The 22,524-nt window shown below is 35.4% G+C and overlaps 1 protein-coding gene across 14 annotated transcripts in view; it reads right to left on the minus strand.

Annotated features, from left to right (window-relative positions):
* Positions 1 to 22,524, minus strand: part of PTPRD (protein tyrosine phosphatase receptor type D) — a 2,167,047-nt gene that overhangs the window by 1,208,224 nt on the left and 936,299 nt on the right. For all 14 annotated transcript variants that reach the window (XM_084785035.1, XM_084785038.1, XM_084785037.1 and 11 more), the window contains exon 6: positions 14,118 to 14,165. The gene's annotated coding sequence lies outside the window, so the exon portion shown is untranslated. The remainder of the gene's footprint in view (positions 1 to 14,117; positions 14,166 to 22,524) is intronic.

Below are 22,524 nucleotides of genomic sequence, written 5' to 3' on the forward strand. Positions count from 1 at the left end.
TGAGACTTCTAGCAGTGGAGGAGATGGAGAACAAAGTGACTACCTTATAGCCTAGCAGGACTTTCAGTGGAAGAAAAGGGACACCAATCCAACAAACCCTTCCAACCCAAAAGTTGCTCTGCCTACAAGAAGTGTAGGGCTAAAGATGAAACAAAGATTGAATGTTCAACCAATGACTGGCTCAACTTGAGGCCCACCCCATGGGAGAAAGCTTACTCCTGACACTATTAATGATACTCTGATATCCTTGCAGACAGGAGATGAGCATAACTGTCCTCGGAGAGGCTCTACTCAATAGCAGATTGAAGCAGATGCTGAGACCCCCAGCTAAACATTAGGTGGTGCTTGTGGAGTCTTGTGGAAGAGTGGGGAGAAGGATAGAAGGATCCAGGGGACAAGAAAACCATAAGAAGGACCAACAGAGTCAACTAACCTAGGTCCACTGAGGCTTACAGAGACTGAAGCACCAAACAAGGAGCATGCGTGGACTAGACTGGTTCTGCTGCACATATGAAGCCGACAGGCAGCTTGGTTTTCATGAGGGTCCCTTAGCAAGGAGAATGGAGGACGTCTGTGACATGGAATCTGTTACCTTCTTGTGGATCAGTTTCCTTTATCTGGGCTACCTTGCCTGGCCACAGTAGAAATGGATGTTCTTAGTCCTAATGTGACTTGATATGCTCAGGTGGGTAGTTAATGAGGAGATCTCCTTTTCTGAGAAGAAAGGGAGGGGGAAATGGGGAAGAGGGTGAAGGCTGCAATCAGGATTTTGTTCTTTTCTTTTTATCTTCCTTTTTCTTATTTTGAGGCAAAGTCTTGTGTAGCCACACACTACTTAGCTTAGGTGGCCCAGTCTTCTTGACCTCCAGCCTAGAATTACAATAGGATGGGATCACATGTATGCTCAGCCAGACCTAGAGAATGATTCATTGTTTCTGTTTTATTACCCAGGCATTGTACTGTTCTATCCTCCAGTTATGATGTTCTTGCTACATTCTGTCCTTTCTTGGAAGTTGTTCATACACAGCAATTAACTTTCTCCACTCTTAGTAACCTAGCATTAGGTCTATGATCACACATTTTCTTTTCTAATGACTAGCATTGTCCCTTGATTCTCACAGCCATTTTCATCATAGAACATTGTCACTTAATTATGATAATTGCCTGAACACATGTGCTTCTATAAATCTTGAAGCTTTAAATACATATCCACAAGCATACATTGTGCTAGTCTATATGAATTTTCCTATAGTTACATAGACCCTGAAGACTCTGACTCATCCTGCTAACTTCTTTCTCTCATCCTTTTTTTTTTTTTGGCAAAATTCTCTTAAAAGTGAAGAAAAAAATAAATATTTCAGTTTTTAAAATCCTCTGGCTTATATCTTATAAACACATATAATATTATACAACCTTTGGAAGACCTTCAAAACTAACACATGTTGATTTTGCTCACTCTGTGCCCCATGATGCAAAGTACAAGGGAATATTCAATGTGCACTGTTAGTTTTGATAACTTCTTGATCCCGTGGACTTTACTTGGAAGCTCACAGGGTTATCTCATAGCACATCACATCACTTTTCAGGACTAAAATGTCCTAGCTTCTCTTGAGTATGGAAATACTTCAGCAACAACCTGAAACTTTTCCAAGTAACTAGAAAATGTTTAGAAAAAAAGAGAACAAGGAAAGATCATAAAACTTAAAGGGAACTGGGCATGTGGATATGTTCTTCATTATAGACCAGAGAGGCTGCCCTACTTCATCAAACACAAACTTTCTGTCAATTTCTTGCTTTAACTTTTTAAAAGATATCCTCCCTCTATTACCATCAAAGTTTTCTCAAACTGTCTTTCAAAGGAGAACGACTAGTGGGCACTGATAGCTCCCTCTGAAGAAAATGTGCTGCTGTAACCCTGCACAAGTCTCAGAAAATGTCTTCTCTCTGGTCTACTCAGAAGACTCAGGGTATTTATTCCTCTAGAAAGTGCCTCTGTAATCACACAAGTGTGTGAAGCATCATACAGTTTCTGAGCTACAAAACATTCTCACCATTACTTAAAAATATACATAGGTATAAAACAGGGGCCAGTGGCTTTTGCTCTGAGATAATCTCACTCTCTTTTATGCACTGCCAATCAAACCTCCTGATTTTTCTTTAAATCCTAGAATAATTTCACACCTTTGTCTTCACAGACTTGACAGCACTTTTTAAAATCAGACTTCCTCTCTCTGTTTTTCCAGGATCTTATCAAAGGTTCCGCCTTTCTGATATAACGCTCCCTGGTTATGTGGCCTCGATACAATTTCTTATCTCTTCCAATGTATAGATTTACTTGTATTCCTCACTTGATGTATTTGTGAGCAACCATAGGCTGACATAAACACTATGTGATTTTCACTGCTCAGTGTTCTAGTCCGCAGCCCAGTGTAGAGCATGCTGCTGGGCCTACAATCTGCATTCAGTCTTTGTTGGATCAAAAACCTGAGGAACTGTGTGTTCTCACAGGAATGGTGACTAGTGACCCTCTTCTGTCATGTGAATCTATAGAGTCTTTGAATTCTTTTTGCACACACTTTCTTTTTTCTTTTACTTTATTCTTCTCTCATACAATAGGTCCCAAATTTAGGCTCCCTGCCCTCCATGTGCTCAGTACCTAAACTTCCCTTCTCTCCTGGATCCACTGCACCTACATTTTCATTTAAAAAAAAAAAGCCCAGGTCTTCAGGGATATCAACCAAACATGGCATTACAAGATGCAATAAGGCTAGGCAAAAACACTTATGTCAAGGCTGATTGAGGCAATCCAGTGGGAGGAAATTTGTCCTAAGAGTATGCCAAAGAGTCAGAGATACCCCACTCCTACTGTTAGGAGTTCTATAAGAATTCCGAGCTAAACAATCATAGCATGTATGCAGAGGACCTTCTGCAGACCCATGAAGGCTTTGTGACTCCTGCTTCAATCTCTGTGAACCCTTGTGAGCATCAACTATACACACACTCTTAACCAAAATTATTTCCAAAGTGAGAATGAGGTACTGAACAAGACAGTTACCTGGTTACGTGTGTCCACTGAAAAGTCTAAGTGGTTCCTGGTTTTGCACTAGAGACTGTATACACAGTTTGAGAAGTCTGCCCTTCATTTCTTTCTTTGGGAGAAAGCAGATTCCTGCTCACCATATCCGATTTTATTCTGCATTCAAATTCAGTCTTTTCCTGACTAAGTGATTTGATCTAAAGATTTCCTAGTCATATCTATACCTCACTCTAGTCTTTAGAAGCATTTGCATTGTTGGCTTTGCATTACCCAGTGTGAATGATGTTTGAAATCTACATTAGAAAAAAACCTGACTCTGTAAATTAATAATATTCCTTTCAAGTATGAAAATTCAAAAATAACATTGTGAATTATTTGAAAATAAAAAATTCTGCTGCAAACATTATATCAAGAAATTTATTTACATGTGTGAGCAAAATATACATATAATTATCTACAATTTAAAAATAAAGTTTTAGAAATAAATGAAAAATCACTCTTTATAACAACAGAAACAACAACGACAAAAACCCTTTCTGTGGTATTTCAAACTCGGCCACTGCAAAGTGATACCACACTACTCTCTTTTAGGAATAGCTATTGTACTGATGGTTGTACACATCTTTTAAAAATAGACACACCCAGTGAGGTACACAAACCTTTACAACAGAAAATGCCTACAATTTCATTGAATATTATATTCTATGCAGTATTTTATTAGTTTTTGTTTTATGTGTATGAATTCTTGCCTGTGGGTATATATACATGCACTATGTCTCTGCCTGGTGCCTGTGGAGGTCAAAAAAGAATATCAGAACCATGGGGACTGAATGGTCATGATCCATAAAGTGGGTGCTGAGGAGAGACATTGGATCCTCTGCAAGTGCAGTAACTTTTCTTATCTCTTCAGTCCCTCATGCTGTACTCATTGGTATAAACATGAGCCATCACTCCATCCCCATTTGTTGTATTTATGGTATAGACATCACATTAATCTAGAATTCTTGGTTTTACAGAAATCAGAATAAGAAATTTCTCATGGTTAATATATATTGTGTATAATATTTTCAGTGATTAAGTTCTGCTCAATTCAATTTATCTCATAGATATCATGTCTGGGGCAGAAGTAGATATCAAGTAGATAGTTGTCTTTTAAAACCATAGTCTTCTACCTCAGACATACTTGATAGGCTGTGACCATATTATGGGGGAGGAGGTCCCCCTCAGTCACAGACATAGGGAGAGGAATAGGGTGAAAGTGAGAGAGAAGGAAGAATGGGAGGATACAAGGGATGGGATAACAACTGAGAGGTAATCTGAATAAATTAATTTAATAATAATAATAATAATAATAATAATAATAATAATAATAATAATAATAATGACAACTATCACTGGCTCCAGATGGCTCCAGACATCCAGAGGGCTCAAGGTTTGCTTTGTGTTACACCTCTGCCACACCCCAAGCATCCAAACACACTCAAATATCCCCCCACCTCTGTACCCCTTAAAATATTCAACAGAGAAGAATTATCAATAGTGCAATCATGAATGAGCCTCTTCATAAGTACCTACCTTTTGTCAGTAATAAAAAAAAACTTTCCTCAATTTCCTGAGTTCTTCTCAGTGCCAAGAAGGCAGCATACCTGCCAAGAGTGGCTGGGACTCAGTGGACATCTAAACCATTGAAAAGACCACACTCTAATATCTTATGAAATGTGTTTATCAGGTAAGATATTCATGAGCTTATTTTCATCATACAGCAGAGATATGTTAATTGACTAAAAATATTTATCTTTTTGAACAATATATTCACCTTTTTGCATCAGAAATGTAATTATCTCTATGACCATCCAAAGTAAGAGAAAACCTTTACTCTTGAGTATATTATAACATAAAAGGTGTTTATTATTGTATTATGATTCCTTTTAACCCACCAGTTTGAAATAACAGGCAAGAGTTGAAATGAATTCCTTTGTCTATGTTAAAGAGAAAATGTTTGCATTTTCAATAATGCATAGCAAAATAAGGAGAGAATGTGATCATAAAACATAACAATAGATTTCAAATGGTGTACTTAAGCTTATTTATTTGAATTAGAGATTAAATATTCAATTTTATAATAGAAAAAGATGAGATAAAGGCTATGCATTTCTGCTTTTATTATACAATACTTCTGCACATTATTGTTATTCTGGGCAAAAGAGTTTCTTGAATGATGTGCTAAGTAATGATGTGCAAGTTTTTCTACATCACCTTCCCATGGTTGGATGGCACATGTGCTGTGCTCAGCCACAGTTCAGATCTGCTAGAGGAGTGCACCTATAGTGGTCTCTTCTTTTCAAAAGTCCTATTCAGCTTACTGTATTCTATAAAAATACACATATTTTATTTAGTAAGAGGTTGGCTTCAGTTGCATGGAGGAAAGTTTAAAGCTCATATTTTCATGTTAATTGCATCAGAAAGAATGCACAGCATGATATTGCTGAGGAATTAAACAGCAGGCTCATTGTGTGCTCCTGTATAAATTACACGGAAAGAAACGCAGATGAATCTATGAAGGTAGCCATATGTCCACCAGCAGCTACCTTCAGAGAGAAATAGAGGGAAAATAACAGATGTTCTGGTCAAAGAAAGAAGGTGTAGCTATGCAGAATCCCTCTAGATAAGTAACCAAATGTATACAATGAAATTTCTTTTCTGTTAGCAGCCCTCAAGTTGAAAGATGTGATTGGCCACAGAAAGTCAAGATATGTGCATTGTACAGTGTTTTTGACACTCTACCCAGGATGTCACCACTGCTCTCACTTCCTTTACCCTTGGCCCCATAATTAATGTCAGGAAGAAGTCACAATAATGTTTCAATTCTTTGTTTGCACAAATGAACTTTTCCAGTTGTTTCTCTAACCGGGATGAGCCTTGGCCACCTCTCCTGCAGAAGCTGCTTAGGTTTCACGACAGATTTATCTGGACAATCTCAAGTATTATGTGTATCCATGGTATTAAATATATATTTTTGATGATCTTTTCCATAGAATTTGGATGCTCCAATAACTGTCATGGATTTTATGAGTTTATATCTACATCTGTATGGATAGACTCTATAGAAGAACAGTTTGCCACCACAGAGGATTCTTCCATGTCATCTGTAGGTAGACTAAAGAAACCCTGTGAATATCTACCCTCGAAGCCTTATCTCTGTTCCTAATCTACTGTCCAACACAAGAAATGTAAATCACAGTGTGACCAGAAAGAGGTAAAAGAAATGGTTAATATCTTAAATGGATTCTTGATTTCCGTATTCACCTGGCTTGGTACCTCATGCTTCCCAATAAAGCTATGGATGGTCCTGTAGGCTGGACAATCAAGTGCTGGCCACAAAACCCATGCTTCCTGTCTCTTTCCTTACTTCCTAAATTCAAGCAATTGCTGTACTTTTGGTTCTTTGGACAAGCAGATTGTAAATTTGGTGCAACAGTTTCACTCTAGACAAAGCAGCTGACAACTGCTTTCTTCTATAGATACTCCTGCTTGTATATGGTATCTTCACACTACACATGTAGTATCTTAAGATGTAAATGAATAAGGTAATTATATACTTTTGTATTAAAGCACCTAGTGGCTCCCTGTGGCCTTTACAATCCAATCTGATACAGTTAGCATGGTTTACAAGATTCATTTTAATCTTGTCTTCCTGAAATTTTTTGCTAGATTTTCTGTAACAAAAACCAAATAACAATAAGAACTCTATACATAGTTAGAATACTTACATAATTTCCAGTTCTTTCAGAAAGAAAAAAAAACCAGAGAATTAGTTAATCTTGAATGGTTTTATGTCAACTTCCATGAAGTATTTGAAACATACAAGTGTGGCCTGTTGGAGACCTGTCATTGCCCTTTCCTTCTTCCATACTAGCAAAATGAACTCTGTCCTCTGGTGATGGGGAAGTTGTTCATCACAAATAGCTCTAAGATATGCCTAAGGTCTTAGTGTCCTTGCGCATGCTGCTTCTCAAGTTCCTTCAGCTCAAATAGTCAGTATGTCAAGGGGCCATAGGTTGGATGTTCTGGCTTGACACTGGTCAAAGATCTCTCTCATCCCAAGCACATCTTTTTACATACTATTGCTCAAGTACCTTCATTTTTCCTTTTTCTGAGCCTCGGCATCTCTAATGACAGATATCGCTTCCTTTCTTCTCCTGTAATGAACTGTTATCTGTCCTCTACTGTAAAGTATCAGTTTGAATAGCACTTCCTCATAGACCTTTCCTGAAGCTAAGGAGACCTAACACTTGGGAGGTTTTTTATTCATATAAACTTTTAATCAAAACAGAGATCTACTTTGTGTATGTGCATTTAATCTTTTAACTATATCTCTCATTAGACTTGAATTTGATAAAGATATGAATCTTGTCTGTTCTACCACCATATGCTAACTCTTTTTTTCCAGCACATACTAAATATTTTATTTAAAATATTCTTTTATGGGAGAATGTAGAATTGTGCAAGGGTGTGAGTTTGAAAAGAAAGGTATTTGATTTAGGAAAGGGAATGCTTGCTATGTAGCTGAAGATGGACATTAACTTATTTAAGAGTATAAACTCTCATCAAACTCATGAGTGCTGGGTTACATTGATATAGAACTAAACACAAACATACACAACAATTCTTTCTAGTTAACAGCCAATTGATTTTCTAAAGAATTAAAGCTTAAGGGGAGTCCATAATTTCTAGAAAATGTGGCAGGTTGCAGAAGACTATTCTACTTTTCAAGTGCAACCAAACCCTCATGTCACTCCATTTTAATGATTTCATGTAATGAATACACTGCTAAGTAGGTCCTCAAGAAGAGTAGTGTTTTTTAGTCTAATAATTCTTAGATTCCAACATTATTCCTATTTCCCACATTTTTGAGTTACTTTTAAAACTGAATATATTTAATCATCAAATATGTTTGTGATTTCTCAGTTTTCACTATTCGGGACTTTTCTTCATGTACTTGATGTTTATTTTTCTCAGTGTCCTGTTATTCTTTTGAAAATAAACCAAACTACAGTTAATGAGAATTTGTTATCTCTTTTCTTTTTGTTTTTAACTATCATAGTTTTGGGGACAAACCATGAAAAAAAATACAATGTGTGTTGCTATAACATGTGCTCCATATCCCATGTTCACATTCTTTAACATCAGGATAGCTAGAATGCGCCATTGACTAAACATTCGGCTCACAGTGATAAAGCAGTCTTCAAAACAGTTTAGGTTTCCCTGCATTCAGCAAAAGTCATCTCTTTAAGCTTCTAGTTAATATACTCTGTGTGTTATAATACTTAAAATTGTCAAGATTTTTTAAAGTAAAGTTCTAATACATATATGACTATGTTCAAATATCTAAATATACAACATTAAAAAAAACTTTCTTTGGTATTATGGGCATTCATCTCCAACAATAAGTTTACTTATTAAATATTCTGTGCTTGTGAAGGTTGAAGAATTTCTCTCATTAGAAGAATACATTGTATTCTGTTTACATCCATTGTTTTGAACTTAAGAATTACTTTGAAGTTATGGCACGGATTGTCTTGAGGATTCAGGCACGGAAAAGAAATTGTTTAATCATAAATATGTGATAATAAAACTAATGAATCTTCCTGTAAAATAATATGATTCTGTTCCATTTCATTATATCTCTCAAAATTTCAGTTAATAATATTTTATCTGAATGCTTAAACAAAATATTATGTCAAAAGAAAATGACCTGCAATATAAATGACATCGATAATGGGTTAACACAATCTGTGGCAAATATTTGCATAATTAACTCAGTATTCTAATACTATAAATAACAGATTTTGATAGCATCATTCCTTTAGTCAAAGAGGAACTATGTGGCAAACTATTATGTTTAACACGCAATTTGAGATGCACATCTAATGAGCATAAAGTATATGCACTCTATAAATTTAGTGGGTTTTTTTGTTTGTTTTTTAGAGTTTTTTGGGTTTTGTTTTGTTTGTTTTGTTTTTGACATCAAGTTGCAGTGTGCATGCCTGGATAGACTGGAACTTACTATGCAGACCAAGCTAAACTTGAACTCATTTGGTATCTGACCACCTCTGCCTTCTAAATGTTAGAATTAAACATGTGCCATCATCATGTCTTGATTTATATGAAATAAATATATAAATCGGAAAATATGTAGATTTATTTACTGTACCCATAAGATTAGTAATGAGAAATAATCTATTAAATGCATGTATATAGCTCCACATTGTCCATTCTAAACTTTACACACTAAAATGATTCGTCTCTTACTGGCTGTCTTTTACTGTGCTGGATGACTCTACTTATTCTACTGAGGGAGAAAAGTTTTCAACAGTCTTATGCATCTGTGAAATCTGTGATTTTTCAATAATGAATATGCTGGCAAGATATGTATACTAGCACACATTGGCACGAATGTTTAGGGAGTAATCAACCACTTTTTTGAAGGGTTTTAAAGCCCTGTTTCAGAAGACAGAACTCATGCCTGGTACTGCTAATTTACAAAACTTTTGACTTACTAGGTCATAAGTCTAGGGATCCCCTAGATCCCTAGGGGAGAAGCTAGTACTATTTCAGAATACTATATCAGAAGCTGAAAATTGACCTAGTATTAAACTGCCTTATACCTTATACTTTATACCTCAAGTTGTTCTTATCTTTATACTCACATAGTACGTCCCTCATCTTTCACCAGGGAAGTTTATTTTTATAATAGATGTAATTATTATAGAAACAAATCACTAGTCAATGTGCAAGAGATTAGTGGCTGTGGAATATTCAGCTCCACATGCATAAAATATCCATACCACACTCCCAGAAAGTTCAGGGATCATCACAGAATGCAGACCAGAAAAATAGCTCGGTAGTAGACAAGTACAGAGAAACATTTTTTTTTTTTGCTGGAAATGTTAGAGCTTTTGTACACATAAACTCATAGCAGATATGTTTGCGTGCACAAGATCAAATCAATCAAAGTCTCAGGGTTGACAATGGAGAGGCTAATGAAGTGCCACCCCATGTGAGAAGCAATTTGCACCTGATGGCTATAGAAAGGAAGAGTTAAATTTCTTCAGAAATGTGACCACAGAATTTACCTGTACTTGGATAGTTACATTAATACCCTTGTACATACAAGGAGCACAAGAAAGGCTCAATGAGGTTTTTTGTTTGTTTGTTTGTTTTGTTTTGTTTTGTTTTGTGTGTGTGTGTGTTTTATTTTTTGTTTGTTTTGTTTTTAATGAGAGAATATATGCTGATGGGAGGGAAAAGGTAAGGGTAATGGAAGAATTGTAAAAGAGGAAATGCTGTGTATTTTATTAAAGTACATTATGTGTATGTATATATTTTTGGTTAAAAACCCACAAATTATTAAAATGTAAGAGCCAAATAGTTATCAACATGTTATATATAATAAATTTCATAAATAGGTTGGATATAATAAGTGTATTAAACTTTCTGTTCATCTGTCCTTTGATAGCAAACATGGGAGTGGGCAGTTTCAAATCAGCATGTAAAAGGCACACTACCTAGATGAAAACAGTGTAGTATAACTGTGTGTCTGTGGGAAATTATAGCCCTAGCACAGAGAAGCACACAGTTTGATGAAAATAATTTTGTTGTTTTAAGTCAATTAACAATAAAAATTGCATCAAGTATTTAAATCATGAAGTTATTTCATGTTAGAATTTAACCTTAAGATTCAAGCTAAATTGTTATTTTTTAAAATCCTTTTTATTGTGTCTGTTAATATAATATGTGTATAACATGTGTTATAGTATTTGGAAAAATACATTACTGTAAAGATATCTAAATAACTCATCCCAATTCCTTCTATTATTGTTGAAGTCTCTTTGCAAATGAGGTTTGTCTTTTTGTGTCTACAATAATCATTTTAAGATACCATGTGCAAAATAAAATAAAATAAAATACCCTATGTGGGGTGTTTCCAGAAAAATAGAGCGAAAACTGAAAGCTTAGTGCCTAAAAGTAATGAGATGCTACATCATTTCAAGGTATATTTTAATAAGGAAACACATCCAGAATTTTAAGTCATATTAAATTGATTCTGTGTGCTAGGGCTCTAATTATCTACAAATACAAAGTTTATGTTACACTATTAGCACCCACATAGTCTGCCTTTTGCATATTATTTGCTATTAAGAGACAGATGAGCAGAAAGTTGCCTCATTAAAAATTAACTTCACTTTCATAGCACGAAGTTACTGTTGCATACATTCTATAATCAATTATTAGAATATTCCATATCTATGTTCAACAGGTGTTACTGGATGCATTTAGACAGTTGCATTTAGAAGCCAATAATATCTTATATGTTTTAGAAACATGCATTTTCATATTTTACTTGCAGGGTCACATATTTTATGCTTAACTCACTGAAGCTTAAACATTAAGCCTTCACAGAAAAAGCCAGTTTGATAAATCTTGACAGGTGATAAAATAAGTTTTACTTTAAATAACTCATTGCCTCTGTTCATCGGTATCAAATAGAATTCAGCACAAAATTTCTAATATATAAAATTGTCATTCATGTCCAAAGAACTTACTTCTGTTATCTAAATCTTTACTTTTCACTATCATGCTCTTAAATTTACTGAAAGCCGTACGTAAAATTGTATCAAATGACTCTCTTTGATTACATCATACACATTTACTTTGGGTAGAAAATAATGCTTAATTTCCTCAACATCTATGGTAAAATATCTAGTAATTTATCCTACTTTCTTTGTAAAATCTACATACTACCATAAAAGGAAACAAAAAGGACACAACTCCTTCTCTTCCTTTTCTTTTCACTTTTCTGTTTTTCTTTTGCTCTGATTTTTAAAAGACTAAATTTTATTGACAAATTGCTAAAGACACTTTGACATAAGTTTAAGCTATCTATTTAGGGAGCCTTATACATCTGGCATTTTGTCTTTCAAGAACACAATGGGAGGACACTACTAACCTATTAGGAGTTTAACTTATGTAAAACATGCCCTTTGTTTTCTTTCTTGCATCTGCTCTGTCCCTTTTAATATAATGGTATGTCTAAGACATACGTAATTTCCTCAAGAATGTCTCAAAATTGCCAATGGTCAAATTAATGAGAACCATCCAGCTTTTTGCCCCAGTGTGCATGTGAGATTTCCATGGAGTACAGAATTTCAGACAGACAAAATACTTTGACATTTTAAACACTGAAATTTTGTTTATTTGTACTATTACTGAAAAGAGTGTGGCAAAAACATACTCCATCAAATTACATTTAGGTGGCCAGCTCCTCCCCTCTGTCCATCTTTTTGTTTGGTTTGGTTTGGGTTTTGTTGTTGTCATTGTTTATTCACTTTACATCTTCCTTGTAGCCCCATCCCTCACCCTCGTCCCCGCCCCCAGTCCTATCATCCCTCCATTTTGCCTCTCCTCCTCCCCTAATCATCACAAAACAGGAGCCCACTTCCCATCCACTCCAGATCATCCAGTTGTATCAAGAATGAGCTCATATTCTTCCCCTGTGGACTAGCATGACAGTCCTGTCAGGGAAAAGTGATCAAAAAGCAGGCAATAGAGTATATGTCAGAGAAATTCCCTGCTCCCATTGCTAGAGGACCCACATGAAATCTAACTTGCCCATCAGCTCCATCTCTGCAGGATGCCTAGGTCCACTCCACTTGGTTGGTGCATCAGTCTCAGCAAGCCCCTCTTGGCCGTGGTTAGTTGGTTCTGTTGGTCTTCTTGTGCAACCTCTGTCACCTTCAGCTCCTTTTCTCCTTCTGCCCACTTTTCCTCAACCTCCCTATGCATCATGCATTGCCCAGTGTTTGGCTGTGAGTTTCACCATCTGTTTCAAAGCACTGTGGGTTGGAACCTCTCACAGGACAACTCAGCTAAGCTCCTGTCTGCAAATACAGCAAAGTATACTTAATAGTTTCAGGCATTGACTCCCTCCCAAGGAGTAGCTCTTGGGTTGGGTCAGGCATTGGTTGGAAATTACTTCAATCTCTACTCTATCTGCTCTAACGTTATCCCTGTACATCTTGTAGGCAGGGTAAACTTAGAGTCAAGCAGATTTTAGTCATTTAATGCTACAATGCACAGACCCAAAAAAGAGAAGTAGCCAGGAGGACCCAACAGAAGAAGCTTAAATACAGAAGGATAAATTGATTAGAACAGAGGGAAAAAGCTGAGAGAGGGAGTACAAAGAGACATAAGGATGCAGCTCAGATCACAGGAGAGTGATGGATGGGGTGGGGGAAGGATAGAAGGCCTGCAGAGAAAGAGAAGCTGTAAGTGGGGACATCTCTGAGGAGCTGAAGACTCAAGTTAGGGTAGGATCCTAGGAAGATATGGGTATCACTATAACAGAGATTCCTACTAGGAGGGGCCACACTGACTGAAGAGGACTAACCCTAACTAAACAAAACTCCTAGTAGAGGCAGACCACCAACCCATCTCCTGTCAATCACCTCCAGCCCTACTCTCCCCACCTCAACTAATTCTGGGGATAAACTTTAAAACAGTTTTATAAACATAATTTTGTTGTTATTTTAAGTCAACTAACATTAAAAAATTGCATCAAGTATTTAATTCATGAGGATCTTTCATTTTAAAATTTAAGCTTAAGATTCAGCCCCCATGGTCTTTTAAAATAAATGCTTTTAGAGAGACATCTGTGTGCATTTTTACGTGGTGGCACCTACTTCCATTAACACTGTGATTTTACATCTTTAGTAGCACTGAATTTTGAAGTCTAGCCTGGATTCTGCCACTGTGACTTTATTGGGTACCACAAATTAAAACTAATGAAAATGTGCAAAGTTGTTGCTGATTCTTGTATTTCAGGGTTTCTATTGTTTTACTCACAACATACCAGTAATATTTTAAGTGGTTTTCTTTATGGTTCCTTTTTTTCCTCCCTTTCTTTCATTCCTATCTCTGTACTCTGGCTTCTGTTTGTAGTATTTTAAAAATGAGTTAAAAAAGACTTAGGAATAAAGGACACATTCGAAAGCTATGCAGATGTTAACTTAAATCTTACCATAGACTCACAGGTTAGACGTTCAAGGAAAGTTCACCACCCTGAGACCTAGAGAGGAAAACAACACAAATCATGCTATTAATACAGACACTTATTTGATTTTTAATTCAACAAATAACATCTTTATTTTCCAATTATAAGTGTTATTATATGAGCTATTAATGTACATTTAACTTAACAGTTTTGACTATATTATTAGTCAAAAATAGCATAACTCAACTCACATGAAATTATTTATATTTGATATTCATTCCTTTAATTTTAACTGTTTAAGGCACAAATTACAGACAAGCAGAAAATCTGTACAGTCTTTTGTCTAATGGGCTGATGAGAGATGGATACATTTGCACACATAATGCACTTTGCAGATGGAATTCTAAAGAGTAAATACCACTCATTCTTTATCAGTGCCTACATATATTTTAAACATATCCACATAGAATGTACATACACACCATTACTGTGATTATAATACTATTATCTGATTCTTCCTCATTTTCTGTTTAATTGCTGGAGAATGTAGAACTTGTAATGACTATAAAATTATATGTATGTCACTATAATCTTATTCTACAGTTTCTGTTTTAACCTCTGGAAAATATAGAATTTCACATGCCTATAAACATTCCAAAACATAATTTTAAGACAAGATTTTAATTTTAATGACAAGATGTGATGGAGATTGATTTACAATCAGAATTTTAGACTCAACAAGATAGGAAAGATGTTTTCTTCAAGGCTGTCAAATACAGATAGCCAAAATACTAAGAATGTCTCATTTATATAATTCTGGATTGTGCCATGGTTCTTCTTGATATAGGTGGTTTATTGTATATATGTGTAATAATATAAATACATGTAAAAATTAACAAATGTTTTTAAAAAGACTGTCATACTCTATAGTGCAGAAGATATCTGAAGTCATAGAAATGTATGCATGTAACTAATTTTAAGGTTTTAAATCTTCTGACTCTGATAACCCAGGACATTATTTGAGAGATGACATAGCCTCTGCAAATGTTTTATTATTTTGGTGTTTCTTTTTTTTTTTTTTTTTTTTTTTTTTTTTTTTTTTTTTGGTTTTTCGAGACAGGGTTTCTCTGTGGAGCCTTGGCCATCCTGGACTCACTTTGTAGACCAGGCTGGCCTCGAACTCACAACTCACAGCGATCCGCCTGCCTCTGCCTCCCGAGTGCTGGGATTAAAGGCGTGCGCCACCACGCCCGGCTTATTTTGGTGTTTCTTATTACCTCAAAATATTACCTATCTCCAAAATTTGCTTACTTTTACATAGATGCTTTTTATGTGAATAAAAATAAAAAAATTAATCTCAGTGATGAAATGAGCAACTTTTGAAAACTCTTCAGAATTTCATGAGTCAATGCATTGCAGCAGGTGTTCTGTATAGACTCTAGTTAACCACAATAAAAACTAAAAAGAGAAACAGTAAAAGGAGCACTGCCCTGTTTATTGCTTAATGTTTAATATTATTTTGAAGGATATATTTTCTCCAGGTACACAAATACTTAGTCATTTAACTTCAGTACTCTAAATGAAAACATTAATTATGACAAATGAGAACTTAACATTTAATAAGGGTTATAATATGTGAAAAGGAATGTTTCACTGCAAGAATAAAGGTGGGACTTAAAAAATATCATTATCATGTAGGTGCAAATCAACACATCATAATTTTATTTCTTCTCTTTATGTTTTTGTATGTTTGTATGTGTGCTCATGTGTGTGTATTGTGTGTGTAAATGAGTACACGTACGTGTGTGTGTGTATGTGTGTGTGTGTGTGTGTGTGTGTGTGTGTGTGTGTGTGTGTGTGTAAAAGCTAGAAGTGAACCTTGGCTTCCTCAATTATCAGATCCTTTGGTTTTGGAGGTGGTGGTGGTGGTTTTGGTTTTGAAATGAGTTCTCTCAATTTACCTGAAACTTGCTGCTTAAGCTAGATTGGCTGGCTTTTGAGCCTCAAGAATATACCTGTCTCTGCCTTCCCAGTGATGAGATCACAAGTGTGTATGAGCACACCAACAATTTTTATATGAGCTCTGAGGATCAAACTCAGGTCCTCATGCAAGCATAGCAAGTACTTTTACAACAAAATCACATACTGAGATGTCATCCTTGTTTTCTTATTCTGCAAGATGAAATGTATAAATGGAACGTGGTCTTGAATAATGAATGCTCAGAAAATCTCAGCTGAGATTATTGGACAAATTGGTGACAGAGATTGAAAGTATTCAAAACTTTAGATTCTTGATATATTCTGCTAAACTCCAGTTTCGAGTTTTTGCTATTGGTCGCTCCACTACCAAGATGGTAGGCTGTGTTCATCAGCATCCAGAAAATGCTTTTCTCACTCTTTTCCTTTTCAAGTCTCAAAGCACATTAACCTTTTAAATACTTTAAGCTCATCTTTCAAGTTTTACCATATTGCCACTGTCACTACAGGAGGAAGTGAAAAATATATTGTTTATATGTACTTCCTATTGACATTAAGGTAAAGCCTCCCATATAAAAGGATCCATCAGATAGAACTCAAACTACTTAACACCAAAATAACGCTCAGTGGCCTTTCATCCTGTACTCCCTTTTAATCAACAGATGCAGTAAGTTAAATTTTGGTAACATAATAAAGGTTGAGGTTTTAGGGTAGACATTTGGTTAAAACTAAATACATCATTCCAAAATACAGTGAATTAGTACAGAAGTTAAAATATTGTTACTAGTATATTATTATCAACAACTTGTCACTCTAATGCAAAAGTAACAACTTCTTTTTAATGTCTTTTAGCAGCAGCATATGCTAGATTGCTCTCTCAGGCACTATGTTGCTCTTTCTCAATTTTAAATGGAAACTTTTATTAAATAATTGAATTTCAATATAAAAATTACATGAGATTTGTATTCTCTACCTCCATCTAGAATGTGTATTTGAGTTTGAGACACTAATAAAAAATCCAAAGGCCATTTGTATATGTATTACCAACATTATTATATTGATCAGATATAGCAGGCATGTGCATTGTAACTCACTGTTAAGATTTACATTTAGGGAATCAGAAATAATATCAAAGGCAGATGATAAATCTGTCTCCCAAGGTTAAATCCAAAGAGGGACTTTCAAGTATCTATGAAGCTTAATGCCAAAGTGTGGTTCACTCTAAAATTAATTTATCTTTTTCAATGATTTGTGGGGTTAGACTCATGCAAAGATATAAAATATTGGGACATATTTAACAGGAGGTAGACATTTTAACATGACATGCATAAATAATTATGTTTAGAAGAGGCATTTGTAGAGAAGGACCAGTTATAAAACTGTCACTGCCATTGGCACTGAGTTGGTTTTATCCCTGATGCACTCCAGGAAATTTCATTTCACATAAGATTTTAATATGAAGTTATCAAATGTATCACTCTCATTTCAGCCAATTACATTTGGAATTTCAAGAACTTCACAAAGCACTATGCTAGGAAATGATTGCCATCTTAAATATATATTACTGGAAATTTTATATATCTGAAATCCTAAGCTTATCAGGCCAAAGAAGGAATACTGTAGCATTACTGTGTGACCAAGTAATACAGCCCAGCACTTGTTAGTTGTTTTGTGATATTAACATTGATAAAGCACATGCCATCTCCCTAGAAGCAGGTAGAATATTCTATTCTCCTCATCTTATCTTCATACACTCTTGCTAGTTATTTTTTTAATCATCTGCACAAAAATGTAAAAGAAGCCAACAAATGCATCCAAAGACACACAACCAATAAGTGATAGAGTTGAGAGTCAAACACAGCCTTAGTCTACAGTGAGATACTACCTTCAGATTTAAAAAAGAAAGTGTGTGTGTGTGTGTGTGTGTGTGTGTGTGTGTGTGTGTGTGTGTGTGTGTCTTTCTGTCTGTCAGCCAGTGGGTGTCAAAAGAGGACAACAGATTCCCTGCATCGGTAGTTATAGGCAATTGTGGACACGTAACAAGGGTACTGGGACCTAAACTCTGGCCCTCTGGAAGAACAGAAAGTACCCTTAACTATTAAATACCTCTCTGGCTCTCAATACTTTTAATGAGAAAATATGCAATAAAACACAGCTTCCATTTTAATATCTTTAGAAAGAACTTAAATTTTCAACTTCAAGAAACATACACACTATGCAGTATCATCCAGCTATTAACAAGAATGAAAGTACAAAATCTTCAGGTAAATTGAGTGAAGCAGAAATGATCATATTGAGTGGGATAACCTAGATCCATAAATAAAGCATCCTTCCTAAGCTTTAAATGTGTTTCTTATAAGCTGAAATATCTGTACCGTTCAGGAGGTAAAACATGACCAAGCAGGAAAAGCAATAGGGGAATAAAAGTGACTTAAAGGGGAAAACTGTGGTGTCTTTAATGAGCAAGGAGGAAGGAGATAAATAAAGAAGAAAGAGGAAAGACAATAAACATAGAGTAAAGAAGTCTGAAAAAACCAAAAGACATCACATTGCTATCTAGTTACATATAATTACACATAGTACATAAGTCCGCAAATGCATATACATATATAGTTTAAAGATAAAAGTTATCTGACCTAACAATGCTCTCTCCAAAAGCCACTGACTCTCTAACAAAAACCCCAACACCAGGCATGGCAAGTTCCCTTTCAGTTCTTTATTCAGGTTCTCCAAAAATTCCTCAAAACATTGTCCATTGCTATCACATCTGGTTGCCTCCTAGAAGTGGAAGATACATCCCATGAATTTTAGGCACAGGGCCTAGAGGGTCTGAGCTGCTGCTGACTTCAAACTTTCCTCCTGATACTAGATTTCATGACAGCAAGTGAAGGAAACTAATAATAGTTCTACCCTGTTGTAATACCTATGAACCACAACACCAACTATCATAGCACAGTACCACTAAGGGTGCAACAGTGGCACATATACTTGGTGATAACCAATAGCTCTCCAATTGGACTTAGGGTCTGATCAACAGGAATGAAATAATGCCTGATATTGGAGAACAAGCCAACTGCTCAGGCGAAATGAAATCATGGGTCTTGGAGGAGAGCCTATAACTGTCATTTACTAAACCAACACAATACCTAACTCCATGATAAAGTTTTACCTTTATAGCCACAGAAAGAAGATTCTCTTTGCAATAGAAGACAATTACAGAAAACCAAAATCAACCAAAAATGTAGAGAACAAGAAATTGTGTTTGTGCCAAGTCCCAGCTGATATACCTACAATACAATTCTTTCATCTTAAGACTATGGACAATTGCAGAAGAGAAGATGCAAAAATTGTAAGAGCCTAAGGAACAGGAAGTTTGCTATGAGATTGTGTTGCCTAGAAATGTAAGAGATGCTACACCCTTGATGTCTCATCAGCACGGCTACCTAAACAAGAACTGTACAGTGATGACAGGAGTGGAGACGTGAACATGGAAAAGTGAAAGCTCCTGGAGACTCAGCTCCAGACAGTGAAATACATGCAACTGGGGGATGATGAAAACAGGAGCAATAGCTTTCTTCAGGGAAGAGCTCTCTGATTTATCATCTCATCTAAGGTTTTCAGTCCTGAGATCACATGCATACAAGTAACATTGCATGGCCTGAGTAGCTTCTGTATATGTATGTAGGAATATGTACATAACAATAAATTTGAGAGAGAGCAAGTAGGTTACATGGGAGGGGTTGGAATGAGGGAAGGGGACAAATCATCTATTGCAAAAAAAAAAAAAGTAGACATAAGACTAAGCTGCCAATTTCAAAGTAAACCATCAGGAATTGTAGATAAGTTCTAAAATTTTCGGCTTAAAGCTCTAATGTACAATAATAAATGATAGGGTATGCCTGTCCTGCAGTGTATGATTGGTCAAATGCTAAATTTTCACTGTGTATTATTTATCAAACATGTGTTAATTTTTTAAGATTCTGTCAATGCATTTTTATAATGCATACATTTTTATTAAAAACATAATTTTTATAATATATGAATGATTTTTAACATGGGTTAATACTTTCTAAAAAATTATAAATAATGACTTTAAAATGAAAAACTTTGAAATTCTACTTCCTTTGAGACTGTCACGCTTATCGCAGAAGCACAGCTCTTTTTATCTTTGCAGGCAACACATGTGAGGGGAAAGTCAAATGCATGCGTAAAATTCTGTGTGTTGTAAGTTCTCATTAAATCACTAATAAATACCCAAATACTACAAGAGAAAAAACATCACTGCATACAGTCCTATAGGATAAGACAGATGTCCTCCTCCTGGTGCTAGATTTTACTGAGGTTCATCAATGTCCACACTGTCTACGTGTCTTTACAGATCAAATCTTTTTTTTTTTTTTCGTTTTCTTGGTTTTTTTTTTAATAACTCAAGTTTTAGACACATGGAAAGTTGGAGTTTAGGCATTCTACTAAGTCGTCTTGTTAATCTGTGTGAACCCATCATGGAACTCTCAAATGGTATACAATTAATTCAGTAACAATTCAATTACTCAATAGATGCTAATTATTTGCCTGCAATTAGTATAACATTGGTGAATGTGAGCTAGAAGTGTGGAAGATACAAACATGGCGTGTTTGAAAATATTTAAAGTTTTGTGACTGATGTTTTTAAAGATCTGTGTGCTGATTTTGATACCATCAAAAGCTACTAGAATTCCTTCACACAATGTTTAGTATCCCCCCCATGACTAATCTGTCAGGTGTTGTAGAGCCTGGTTTAATTCATCTTTACATTAATACAAGCCCTGATTTTTTTTTTTTTTTGACACAGGGTTTCTCTGTGTAACCGTGGCATCCTGGAATCTGCCTGATTTTAACAAGCTTTATTGGAATAAGAGAGTGATCCATATTCTTGGTGTAATATGACTAATTTTGGTGACAGCTCGCATGTGGAAGAGAAGTATAACAGAATGTGGGAAATGCTGTTCTCAGTCTCCCTCTTCTTAATGTCTGGCGAGGGTCCAGGTCCTGCGCCCTCCTGTAACAACCATGCCCCGCCCTCTCTGTTTTCTCCTAAGCTCTCTAGCTGAGCCTAAGTTGGGACAAAAGTTAGCGTGGCATCTCAGTTTTATATAAACATTTTGTACTTCAGTGTACAATAGGACTGAGAATAGAAATAGAAAGTGTGTGCTTTGTTTGTTTGCTTTCACAGCATACAGGGTGAGTGATTGGAACAATGCACACCTGGTGTCTTTGTGTTCTTTTCCCCTCTACTGGCTACTACATTCTTTCTCTCCCTCTTTTTCCACATCACCTTCTCTCCCCTTCTCCGTGCCCTTTTTTTCTTCTTCTTCTCTTCTGCAGTGCTAGGGATTGAACTCAAAGCCACACACAGGCTCAAAATCTGTCTATCAGTGAGCTCCAAGGTGTCTTTCCTGGTGATATAAGTTTGCTGTGGTTCCATCCTGTAATTCCAACACTCAAAAAGGCAGAGGCAAGTGGGTCTCTATGAGTTTGGGGCTAGCTGGATCTACAAAGTGGGTGCAGGACAGCCACAGCTACATAGAGAATCCTTGTCTAGAAAAACAAAAAAAAAATTATGAAATTAGAAAGTGGTAATGACTATATAAGATACTGAAAATACAGAATAGTATGTTTTTATCAGTATCACAAAAGTATGAATATTATGAGAATTATATTTCAATAACACATTTTTAAGTGTCTTAATTCACTCTGTTGATTTTATTTTATTTCTTAAGTAATTTATGTAAAATTTATTGTCCTAAGATTTAACTGTGGCACACATTTCTTAGGATAATCAAAATTAAATAGGTTAATATCTTTCTTTACAGTCACATGTTGATATTTATTTTAGAGACATAGAAATAAATATAAGTGACAACTTTTTCTATACTGTAAAATATTCAAGGAAATAATCAAGAAAAATCATTAATATCTTTTTTGCTTTTTCAAGGATTTAAATAATTAAAAACTATATGCAATAACCCTATATATAAAATGAAAAGTGTAAAATCTTTGAAGATGTTGTCTATAAACGCAACAGGATAACATTATATATTGCCTGTTGCCCAACTAATGTCTTTGCTGTCCTGACTGGATATCATTTTTTCAACTGGATTTACAGAATATAAAATGTCAAAACTTCTAAATAAATTCTTCATTAATATGGCATAACCTGAAATACTAAATGATTATTAGTGTCAAAATCATATAAGACCAATATTAAACAATATAGTTTTAGTGTGGGAGTTATTGTTTCAATACAAAATGTATACAATCAGCTTTTTTGAATAGCTTTTCAATTGTTTTAGTTTTGGGGGTTTTGTTTTGAGGTTCTAAGTAGCTTGCTGGAAATATAGCACTCGAGTATATATGTTGTTTTTCTAAGGACTCAGTTTTAGTTCCTATCACATATCTCATATGGCTCACAATCTCT

This window comes from Acomys minous (genome assembly GCF_964271855.1).
Source record: "Acomys minous genome assembly, chromosome: 1".
Taxonomy (NCBI): Eukaryota; Metazoa; Chordata; class Mammalia; order Rodentia; family Muridae; genus Acomys; species Acomys minous.